General features: G+C 42.7%; 4 non-coding genes across 4 annotated transcripts; 2 read left to right on the top strand and 2 right to left on the bottom strand.

Annotated features, from left to right (window-relative positions):
* Positions 1-3,481: 3,481 nt before the first annotated feature.
* Positions 3,482-3,600, top strand: LOC139224586 (5S ribosomal RNA). The gene has a single exon (XR_011586622.1). It is a non-coding gene; the product is annotated as a 5S ribosomal RNA (ribosomal RNA).
* An 841-nt stretch (positions 3,601-4,441) lies between these two features.
* LOC139224210 (5S ribosomal RNA) lies at positions 4,442-4,560 on the top strand. Its single transcript, XR_011586271.1, has one exon. It is a non-coding gene; the product is annotated as a 5S ribosomal RNA (ribosomal RNA).
* A 282-nt stretch (positions 4,561-4,842) lies between these two features.
* trnak-cuu (transfer RNA lysine (anticodon CUU)) lies at positions 4,843-4,915 on the bottom strand. Its single transcript has one exon. It is a non-coding gene; the product is annotated as a tRNA-Lys (tRNA).
* Positions 4,916-5,244: 329 nt separating this feature from the next.
* Positions 5,245-5,317, bottom strand: trnam-cau (transfer RNA methionine (anticodon CAU)). The gene has a single exon. It is a non-coding gene; the product is annotated as a tRNA-Met (tRNA).
* Between the last annotated feature and the right edge of the window lie 3,779 nt (positions 5,318-9,096).

Below are 9,096 nucleotides of genomic sequence, written 5' to 3'. Positions count from 1 at the left end.
AGCAGGATGGCATATAGGGGGGGTGGGGGTGAAAGTGCCCACTATTGCAGCTACACAGAATTTCTTGGTAAAAACCCATGTGTCACACATTAGGGGTGTGTGGTAGGAAGGACACTACATATTTGGAAGTTAAATAAAAAAAAAAAATTCCTGCAAAGGAAAGAAAAAAGTAGTGCCTCCAGCTTTGTGGACGCTGCTCTCTGCAAACAGTCCCATAATGCAGTGCGTCACGGGACCGCTCACTAAGCGACTGCGCTGAAACACTATGGTATGAAGATGACGTTATTTTGCAGTTACAGTTTTAGGAGCTGAAAAGCTGGAGGGACTAACTCCATAGTAGAGGTGGTAGCTCCCACCCCCACCCCTCCACCCCCCCTGCCCCTGTCACGTCCACTCAGATTAGACCACACACACACACACACAGCTGAGATCATGTGATTGCAAGTTGCCCATTTTTAAGTCCACTTTATTACGGCCTCGCCAAAAAGGACTTCAAAAATATATCAGCTGGCATAAAACTGTCTCCTCTGCACATGTGCTGTTGCTCATTAGAATAATATATTTTCTCTTCATTGTTATCGGCTCTTTATTCACCTCCCACACTACGACTAGAAGCTCCACGCTTGGAGGGTTTCTCTCTTTTCTTTGCTCTCTCTCCACTCGTGATGTTGCCCACTCGTGTAACTTGTATGGCTGAATTTGATCACACACGCTGTATACTCTGACACCATTTACTAGTTCTTCTAAGTCATTATTTCAGTGCTGAATTAATCGTATCAACTCAATATTAATGTTTTTGTCAATTGGATCAGGTTGTGTAGTGGAGTTTCCGTGGAGCCACGCAGCCACCGGTGAAAACCATACTGTCGTCATGGTAGAAAAGCATGAGCATTTTTTGTATACGACCCACGAAGGAGCTTGCAGTGAATCTTTTCTCTTTTGTACACTGAGATACTTGTTACCGTCCTCTTCACTCACATTCCCCCCCCCCCATCCCCGCCCTGCACTATGAATGTAAGCACGCCTTGACCTGCCACATTGAAATACAGCCGTGCACATGCAGGAATAAGACACCTAACAGTCAACCGCTGAGCTCCTGAGCTAACACCAACCCTTCTGAATGCCTCGCGACTAAATCCACACTGTGTGGAAGCCCAGTTCAGCCAAGAAAAAAACAACCCTAGTTAAAGTTAAAGTCAGTTAAAATGTTGACCTGCAAAGTCAGGATTATGAGATAGTAATTATAAGATAGTCATTTTCATAATTCTGGTCAAAGTATCTCATAATTCTGATTTAAAATGTAAAAATTAGGAACGCACCAGTTCAGATAAGGTTATCTGATCATTCTAAGCCAAGATTTTCAGTTGGTATGTCATATGTTTGTCTAAATTACTATCTCAAAATAGGCATCTCTTCATTTTGAATTACTTATACTCTCATACTCAGTAGTGTCTAAGTATAAGACCGTCTCATCATTAATGTTTTTAGGTTCATCCTGCACAACTTTTCATTTATTTTTTCTTTTCCTGGCAGGAGTGGGCTTCCATATGACTAAAGTCACTACAGACAGATAAAGACTGCTTTTCTACGTGTGTTAAAGGGACAAAAAAAAACCCAGAGCATTTTATAGAGTCAGAGGATGGATCAAAAGCTGTGGACCTACTCTTCTCCTTGTTTACACTTTTAGAGAATGTACACTGATCCAGGATGTGTGAAGGTAACACTTGGGTAGGAACGTGGACAAGTTGTGCAAATTCAGTTTATTCAAATGAAATAGAATAATTGCAATTTCCCAAAATGAACATAACGACGTCATCTCCATCACTAAATGCACTGCCCTCCGTCTGTCTGACCAGGATGTACCAAAGTTATGAGCCTAAAGCGGCTGCCTCACGTCTGATGTCCAACCACTCTTTCTGTACAGTCCACCTCACTTTTAATATGAATGTTTGTCAGCACTCCTCTCTTAAAATAAACTTTCATCTCTCTATGCAAGCTTTTTCTTCTTCTTTCCGTGTCACTTTGACTGTAATGGAACAGGGGCAGGATAATAAATGGAAACAAGTGTACGTGTCCTGTCTTTTTCTATCGGAGCACGACACTGGTGTTCTGTCCAATGTTGTGTTTCCAGATGTGGGGGTTATTTTGGTTCTGTTCATGGCGTGATGTGTCATTTGAAGCAGCCCGTGTCAGGAACGAGGGAAGAGTTAATTAGGTATGGCAGTGATTAACACGGGGGGCTCTTGATTTGAGGATTTTATTTCAAAAGTGTGTTAAACTTTTAAAAAGGGTGTTAAATTAGAACTTTAACAGACCTGCTCCCTCATCGTGAGAGAGGCCAGATAAAGACAGGTTGTGCAGAACCTCCCCAGAATGGTCCCCCCCCCCCCTCTATTGTTCTGAGAAGCACATAGATAAAGATAGAATGTATCTAAACACATTCTAAAAGTTCTGACTGTAGATACACGCCTACGCAAGCAGCATCCACAGCTGTTAGAGCATCACAGCATCACTTCAGGGACGTGCTGCCTGTGACGCACGAACCTCAACAGCAAATCAGAAAAGGTGACGTACTTGTGTTTGTTGTTTGTTGTTTTTTGTTGGTGTGTATGCGTGTGTGTGTGTCTTTCACTCTGTGTTCTGTGTTCCAGGTGCAGCTGATGGCTGATTGATGACACCTGTATGGAGCTGTGGACAGTCTATATAAGCAGTATCTCCCCCACACTCTCCCTCTCTCTCAGCTCCCCGGCACCTGATTCAGATCCCAGCATTTTGTTGTGTTCGTTTGGTTAAATAAATGATATTCTTTTGCAGGCAATCTTTGTTATCTTGGAGTGGGTGAGTCGATCGTCTCTTGTTAGTTTGTACCCCATGACCAGTGTTGTTTTTTTGTTGGTTGGTTTTAATTGATTAGTTAGGAGGATCATGCTTATGTCACCACATGAGCTAGATTTTCTTTTCTGAGCTGCCTGGTTAAGTTAGCCTCCGGGTGTCTGAGACCATAGAAACAGGTTTGATAGAGAGGGAACCAGGCATGATCTGCAGTAGGTTAGTTAACAGCATCCATTTCTAACCCTAGTGAGAGCATGTGGTGGCATTTGCAGGCCTTTGTCTCCACACAGTGTTGTGGGGATATTGTGAGTCAGAGCAATTAGTGTTTTGTGCAGTAGTTTGTTACATTCTAGGCTGTAGTTGTTTTTTTTGGAACACTTGTGACCCTGATGCTCATCTGTGTGTGTGTGTGTAGCCACATGTTTGCAGATACTGCAGTATATGAAGCGCTTTGTTGCAGCAAAAATGTTGAGCAGTCTTGCAGTGTAACATGTTGTGAGGACGACAGAGATACCGCAGTGTGTACTATGAATTTTGCTTTACATAGTGAAATGATTTGTGTTGTTTGGAAGGGCTCCATGTGCAAAAGTAGAAGGTGACCGTGATGATTAGAGCACCTTTAAAACAGCTCTTTGTAGGTCTCCCTGTGGCTTACGGCCATACCACCCTGAACAAGCCCGATCTCGTCTGATCTCGGAAGCCAAGCAGGGTCGGGCCTGGTTAGTACTTGGATGGGAGACCGCCTGGGAATACCAGGTGCTGTAAGCTTTTTCTCTTCTCTTTTGCAGACAGCAGAGGGCGCTGTCTCTAGACTTCACAACAAGTTTGTCATGGTCCTATTCAGTTGGTGCTTTACTGGTGACACTGTTGGATTTATTCAAAATTGAAGGCCCACTGAACCAGCATGGCTACCACAGCATCCTGCAGCGACATGCCATCCCATCCGGTTTGCGTTTATCATTTATTTTTCAACAGGACAATGACCCCAAACACCCCTCCAGGCTGTGTGAGGGCTATTTGACCAAGGAGGAGAGTGATGGAGCGCTGCGCCAGATGACCTGGCCTCCACCGTCACCGGACCTGAACCCAATCGAGACGGTTTGGGGTGAGATGGACCGCAGAGTGAAGGCAAAAGGGCCAACAAGTGCTAAGCATCTCTGGGAACTCCTTCAAGACTGTTGGAAAACCATTTCAGGTGACTACCTCTTGAAGCTCATCAAGAGAATGAAAAGGGTGGCTACTTTGAAGAAACTAGAATATAAGACATGTTTTCAGTTATTTCACACTTTTTTTGTTAAGTTCATAATTCCACATGTGTTCATTCATAGTTTTGATGCCTTCAGTGAGAATCTACAATGTAAATAGTCATGAAAATAAAGAAAATGCATTGAATGAGAAGGTGTGTCCACACTCTCCTCCTTTTTGGGGAACACTTTTGTTGTTTTAACTACATCCTTGTTTTCTCCTACACTCTCAAAATAACAGCCCCAGCCTCCTCACTGTAAAAGGGACCAATTTAGCAACTTTAACAAAAGACCTATTACTGAAGAGTGCTGTCCCAAACTACAGGTCAGCATCTATAAAAAGCCTCTTTGTGAGTGACACTCTCGCTTACGGCCACACCACCCTGAACAAGCCCGATCTCGTCCGATCTCGGAAGCCAAGCAGGGTCGGGCCTGGTTAGTACTTGGATGGGAGACCGCCTGGGAATACCAGGTGCTGTAAGCTTTTTCTCTTCTCTTCTGCAGACAGCAGCTCTGCTTCAGAGTTTATAGAGCCAGATCTCCCCTTGGGATTTTACTTCAACAGCCGAGGTTCAGGTTAGTAGAGGACAAAATGATTTAAGCTGAACAACATGAACACATAAATAGAAGTATAGCGTGGGATCCTCTAATTAATACAACCACGTAGTTCAGCCTAATATAACTTGGCAATGTTGTATTTTATGCAACCATCCAATTGAAGCCACCTGAATTAAATTGGGGGGGAAAGAAAACAAAAAAATATTCGCGCCCAACGTGGGGCTCGAACCCACGACCCTGAGATTAAGAGTCTCATGCTCTACCGACTGAGCTAGCCGGGCTTGTTCCTACATCAGAAATCATCCTTTTTTGTAAGAACAAGCCACAATGAACAATCTGTCAGTAATTATTGATCTTTAACTTTACCTTAGTTTTTAACTGCATACTACTCACATTAGCATACATCCGCGTGACGTCAGCCCGCCACTTGTAAGAGCCTGTACTCGCATATCTATATACTAAACTCTTTGCAGCATTTTGAACACCATCTGCCTAAAGCTCAGCACACACACACACACACACACCACTGTTGGGGGGAAAACTGATCGTGTGTAGACCCTGTTTGCAACATGTAAATCACGGTGAACCGAGTAGCAAAGCGCAAAACATCTGCCCCGTGTGAGGCTCGAACTCACGACCTTCAGATTATGAGACTGACGCGCTGCCTACTGCGCCAACGAGGCTCATGTCTGTAAGTAAATACGGTCCATACAAGTACAGTTAGCTGTCACTATGATCAATGAACACCTAATGATCCATTACGTCAACACAGATCCTCAAACAATACAATACAACATCAGCTAGTGGGCCCTGAAACACTCATATTAACAAAACCGGAAGTCATTGTTCTGCAACACATGCTTCAGTCATTGTTACAAAAGCTGAGCATGCGCTATGGACAGTCCGCCATTATCCCCCATTGACCACCAGAGGGAGGCAAAGTCCCTCTCAGTCAGACCGGACCGCCTGTTTACCTTCCTGCTCAATCAGTAACTACCGTCCAAAAACACGAGAAAACCGCCAGAAATGTTAGGAGAGAGTACACACGGAATGTTAAATGTCCTCTAAACAGTCGCTGCGTTTTAGTTTTATAAATAAATGCTTTTATAGACGCCATGTCTATCAATTAACCTTTGTTAAGTTACATAAAGTCACCAGAAACAGCTGACACATACCAACAGCTGGAACATTTCACTGCGTCATTTAATGAGGAGCTGCGTTAATTGTAGACTTTACTGCGGCTGTAAATGAGCCAGGTTTGACTTTGAGAGAAGCAGCGGACCCAGTCACCACGGACAGCAGGCCTGCGGAGCCCGGGAACACTCGCTAAAATGCCTGGAGCTGGTAAAAACACTCCATTTTATCATGACAGATGACTATTTAGTCATTAGTTAGCTGGCTTACGGCAGAAGTATAGCATGATATTAACGCCGGCATCTGCAGCAGGGCTGGTTGTTGTTCCTCAGTTTAAAGCCCAGTTTAATCAGGGCGGCGATTAGCAAGCTAGCTAGCAAGCTAACATCACTGCGCCGTAAAGAATATTGTTAATATGTGCGTCTTATAATATAATTAATGAGTAATATAAAAAAGGACACATACTTAAGTGTGACATTCTTAAATACGTTGATATTGAGATAACTTATCTCTGATAAGTGGTGTTTCATGTCTCACTGCCTGTGTCCACTTTTGTCTTCTCAAAAGCTCAGTTTTTCTGTTCAGCAGCTCATAATCTATTATTATGTGTTATTCACCATGTAGGCAGTGCTTCCCGACACGGAGCACGTTTTAATCACTTTTCTGCTCACCGGCAGAACAAAGCGACAAGGTTCATACACATTTGGAGAGCAGTGAGATGTTTTCTCCTGCGGTGTGGGCGGGCATTGAATGCAACACGAGGCGACATCACGTGATACAAAGGCACAAACACTGACTAGTCTGAATAGTGATGTGATAAAGGGATTAGGTGCCTTTTCTCCAATTTTCCTGAGAAATACTGATTGATTTGACATCTTTAGACTATAAATTATATTCTATTATATATAATATATTATAACTACTGACATTGCTTCATTTTAAAGCAAAAAAAGCTAACCTCGGGCACTTCTACAACATCACAGTGAATGAATGCATGCTGATTTAATAAAGAATCAGATCAACTGTATACTCGTATGTGTGTGTATAAAGTGGCCGGAGAGTCAGACATGAGCCAACTGAGAGGCATATTTAATAATTTAATTTCACCATGCATGAACCATATAGAAAATACTTTACAGCAATGACAATAATAATGATAAAAAAAAAAGACATTTGATGATGCCAAAAAAAAAAAGAGCAAGTGTCACAGATCACTGAAGGCTCACAAGTTGTCATTAGGTTAGTCTGATTAGTACACAGTTAGATCAACAGGGAGGGAAAAAACACCATAAAGTCAACAAAGCAGTTCAAATAAACACGTGAAAAACATAATCGTAATATTAGAAAAATGCTGATGTTATTTTCACGTTACATCCGTTTTGATTTAGACCCAAGCCAGCATGGGTGCGCTTGATTTTTTTTTTTTACCAACCCTAACTCTGCCTTTGCTGTGAAACAGGTCTTGATGTCTGGTGGAGCGTCACTAGGCTCACTAGGAATGAGTGACCCCCCCCGACAGAAATGGGGGTAGAGGTGAATGAAGGGGGGGGGGGTTTAGTGTGCGTTCGCTGAGGTGGTGGGTGCAGGCAGAAGGCATCCATTCTATACCTCCACCCCCTTTTTCAAATGGCACTAGTTAAATAAAAAAAAGAAAAAGAGAAATCATGGCAAATGCACTCCTTCATATTACAGATGATTGGCAACATCGTCCCACAACTAATACTGCTTTCATTACATCAGAGCATGGTTAAAACGTTACAGCTTACAATGGGCAATATTTAGCCAGTACCCAACCTTCACATGTCTGACAGAAACATCTGTGTGGTTGATCACTAATAACCTGTATTTAGCTACAATCTCATTTTCTCAGGTATTCGCTGTCTATACAATAAGAACTGGCCTTGTTTACTTATACGCAAGCGATTATTTTTCACAGTGAGATGACGCGTTGACAGCTGGGTGTTTAAGCCAACAGAGCCGACATGACAGCGGATGCATCGTCCTTCCAAACACGTCGGCGGAGAGCTGACACGGCCTCGTTGCCAGCACTAACATACCACTTTAAATGCAAACACTGATGCAGAGTAATCAACACGATGAGTTTTTGTTTAATCGAGGTTCTTTGCTTTCATTTTTTTCGGAGGGGGGGGCATGATATTAAAATTTTAAATACTCCGCCGTTCAGAATCACTCTTTGTGCTGGATCATATCTGCATTGAGTGTCTGAGTTATCCCACTTGAGCCAATTAAAGCTGATAGGCCTTGAAATTGTTAGTGCGTTTCAACTAGTTGAAATGCATCAAAAATAGTTTTTTGAGCACAAAATCTGCTTAACACTGCTTAACTACAACACTGCTTTGTGCAAATGACAAAATAAAGCACGGTTTCACGTATTTCTGTTTCAAGTCACTTATGACGTGTTCCTCTATTCACCGTCTGCCCCTGGTGTGACACATGAAGCTTACTAATGAGAGATGAAATTCAGTCGGTGCGATATTGGGCAGATTTGTTGTATTGTCAGATTTTGCACTGTACGTCTACGTGCAACGAATCAGTGTCGTATAATTTAGTTGAGTGGGTCGATACTTTGCAAGTGTGGGGGACAAGAATTTCCTTCCCAAACCTGCCCTTTTAAAGGCAAATGTGGCGTGACACTGAATTGAAGTCATTTTTATAAAGAGGTTTTCACCTTCAGAGCCGAAGCAGGCAGGCGGAGAAGTGAGAGAACACAGGATTGGTTGAGAGACAATGAGGGGGGGAAAAAAGTCCCATCAGGCCGATTACTGAATGTAATTATACAATACTGCCAAAAGCTTATAATATGACACAAGAAAGAGTTAAGGGGAATTATTTTTTTCTATGTCAGCAACTAAAAAACTAGTTGATTGTTAGTGTGAGACGACTGTATAATTACATTCCAGTCAATGAATCAGCAGAGGGAGCTGTAATGTAAAGAGTTTTTAAAGAGGGATGAAAACGCGGTAGGTCCAAGTCACTTGAGTTCCATTCAGAGGAATGAGTGCACATTACGGGTGAGTGAATCGCTTTCCCCATTCATTCATCCATTCATTCATCCAGCTGTCTACTGTTCTGAAGTCAGCGCTTCTTCTCTTGAGGAGGATTAAAGGGATACCTTAACTCTAACGGGAAAATACACCAACAGAATTCTCACCGCCACAATTTGAGGAAAACATTGGCCACTAAATTGATTACAAAGCGGCATTACTGCGCTTTTCACCAAAGCTGTTGGGAACTCATGGACGACACTGGCTTATAAGCCTGTGGCTAGCAGTATCATTTGGTTTCTGTGGTGAACGCTAACAATGCT

This window comes from Pempheris klunzingeri, chromosome 24, assembly GCF_042242105.1.
Source record: "Pempheris klunzingeri isolate RE-2024b chromosome 24, fPemKlu1.hap1, whole genome shotgun sequence".
In the NCBI taxonomy this organism is placed as follows: domain Eukaryota; kingdom Metazoa; phylum Chordata; class Actinopteri; order Acropomatiformes; family Pempheridae; genus Pempheris; species Pempheris klunzingeri.
This window is presented reverse-complemented; position numbering and strand designations above follow the sequence as displayed.